The 2,677-nt window shown below is 38.4% G+C and overlaps 1 long non-coding RNA gene across 2 annotated transcripts; it reads left to right on the forward strand.

The window, feature by feature from the left end:
- Positions 1–679: 679 nt before the first annotated feature.
- Positions 680–1,866, forward strand: LOC146491030 (uncharacterized). 2 transcript variants are annotated; one of them, XR_014872175.1, is made up of 3 exons: positions 680–838; positions 1,002–1,182; positions 1,555–1,866. It is a non-coding gene; the product is annotated as an uncharacterized LOC146491030 (long non-coding RNA). The 2 variants fall into 2 exon arrangements; XR_014872174.1 differs by having other exon boundaries at positions 682–838; positions 1,002–1,866.
- Positions 1,867–2,677: the final 811 nt, after the last annotated feature.

Consider the following 2,677-nt stretch of genomic DNA (forward strand, 5'->3'; position numbering starts at 1 on the left):
GTTCTATTCGTTATTTCCACGGTTGCATTTGAATAACAGTAAAAAACAAACAAACTTGTTAATGTAAAGTTTCGGACAAAATGTGGGAGCCCGAAATTGTGTCTACTTTCATCTTACAATCCGGCAACAAATAAATTGCACTGCGAACAAAGTCAACAAAGAAAACATTTTCGTTTCATACTTTTCCGTTATATTCCCTTACAAAGCTAGCTTTAACGCTTCGAGGGTTCCTTTGTTCTTGCCGTGGCCTCAGCGCTTGACCCAGACTTTCGCTCTGTAGTTGCTTTTTAGCATAGTACTACAAAAAATTGTAAATCTGTGATATATGATTGATAAACGTAAAGGTAACTGTATAAATGTGTTCAATGACTTTGTTACTTTTAATGATTGGAGAGCACCCGCTTCGATTCGCACTCAATTCAAACTTTACGTTGCACGCTCACCTAACTTTACGTTGCACGCTCACCTAACTTTACGTTGCACGCTCACCTAACTTTACGTTGCACGCTCACCTACCTTGCGTTTGCACCTTTTGTCCACACGTAAACTGCGTTTTATTATTTATTTATTAGTTTTTCGCCTCTCACTGCTTAAGCCATTAATCTTTCTGGAATTGTTTTTTTAAACAGATGCGACCTTACAAAAGATATTAGCTATGCTGTCAGACCTGACGACAGCTGTTAACGAACTCTGCGAGGAGGTCAGAGCCATCCGCCATCCCTGCTGCAATGAATCGGTAGATGCTGGGGTACTGCCTCTGGATTTGCCCTTGCACAACATTGAGGAGCTAAACAATGCAGAGGCAGCTTTTCAATCATAAGAGGCAAATAAGGCAATGGTAAGTATATAAAGGTTATGTACACTTTGTAACTGTAAAGTGTAATAGCTGTCAGATGTGATTTAAATACATAACAACGGCCTGTTGATTAAACACACAAGCACTTGCATACACATTTAAGACATGAGACACGCTAATTCCATCTCTTAAAATGTGTCTATAGGTGAGACGCTTTGCCTTGATTGGAGGGACCACACTGGAGGTGCGAGTCCGCCGTGTAATGGCTTATGCCATTACAAACGAGCTGGCCTCCGTACTCAACTGGGCAGGGAAAAAAACCAAGGACCAGACAAAGCAAAAAATGGCATTTAAAGATACAGCGCTCTGCAAATGCATATATGGTGGTAAGTTTTACAGTTTTTTTGCTATATTACTTTGTCTTTCTTAATAACAAGACTTTCATGTTCGGTTAATCTGGAGATGGAGTCTTTGGTCTTTGGCTTGTTTAGTCCTCGGGTTGTAGTTGTACAGCCCGAGGACCCCATATTTATTTTGTTTTAAAGGCTACACGGCACACCATGCTAAGACTTATCACTTTTTCCGCTCATAGCTCTTTGGGAATCAAATGCGGCAGTTTGCAGATTTATGCCTGGTGACTTTCATGTTTATCAGCCTAGGAGTTTACATACTTTCTCCCCGCTGAAGACAGTTAACAAGAGCTTATTCATGTGCTCTAATTCACTTTTTTTGTTTGTGTGTGTGTATTTTTTTCCTAGATGGCCTGACGCAGCAGTTAGGGGCAAACTCTATGTCAGAGTTTGTCTTTGCACAAGCAGTGCAGAAATGGCTCCGATACGCCCCAGATCGTTTGGGTGGTGCAGGACGCACATCATGCATCCCCATCCCAGAGTAAAAAATTACAAACTTGTGTGAAACATATAAATGTAAATAGGAAACTGTCTTTTAATAAAGTATTTAGCAAACGAAACATGTCTATTGACCTTTTTTGTTTATTTTTTTTCTCTGTTACATCACATGCAATGCTTTCTTATTTTAGGATATTAATATTGACATGATACATTGTGAGACATTTGTTGTTGTTTTTTTATAAAGGGTGTCCAATTTGAGGAATAAATACAATTATGTGTTTAGGTGGTTTAAGTATTGATGGAAATATGCAGTAGTTTAGTATTGGTTAAAATACCTATAAAGAAAGGTAGATTTCCAGTCATGATTTAACTGTTGTTTTAATAAAAAGCAACTGTGCGAAAGAGGTGGAAAATCAACACCATAGCTCAACAGTGTTTCAATATCAGAATCTGACATTGTTTCAATGTCAGATTCAATGTCAGGTTTCAACATTGATTCAACATCAAAACCTGACGTTGTTTCAACATTAAAAAAGGGTGCAAGAGTGACGTTAGGTCAACGTCACACTTCAACGTTGATTCAATGACGTCGCCTGATATTGACTCAACATTGTTTCAATTTTTCCTTGCTATCTGGGTAACGTAACGGAATACGTTACAGAATACATTTTGGGGCATGTATTCTGTATTCTGTAATGGAATACATTTTAAAAGTAACCTTCCCAACACTGAAGATTAAAGTTAGGGGCATTGCCACTTATTTCAGTGTCACACACTGACATGGCTGTAAATGCCATCTTCAGGTCACCATCACTAATTCAAGTAATAGAAACTAGAAATTCTATATCATGTTTATGATGTTGGTGAGTTTGGAGCATTTTAACTGAATTATCTTAATAATATTGCCTGTTGCTAAGTCCAAGAAGTCCACACTCTCCACATCTTGCTGTCAGATGCATCTTGCTGTCAGATGCAGTTCCTAATCAACCTTGATGTTCTTCCTGCTCTAAGTATGATCACTTCTTGCTTT

Source organism: Neolamprologus multifasciatus, chromosome 23 (assembly GCF_963576455.1).
Source record: "Neolamprologus multifasciatus chromosome 23, fNeoMul1.2, whole genome shotgun sequence".
Classification (NCBI taxonomy): Eukaryota; Metazoa; Chordata; class Actinopteri; order Cichliformes; family Cichlidae; genus Neolamprologus; species Neolamprologus multifasciatus.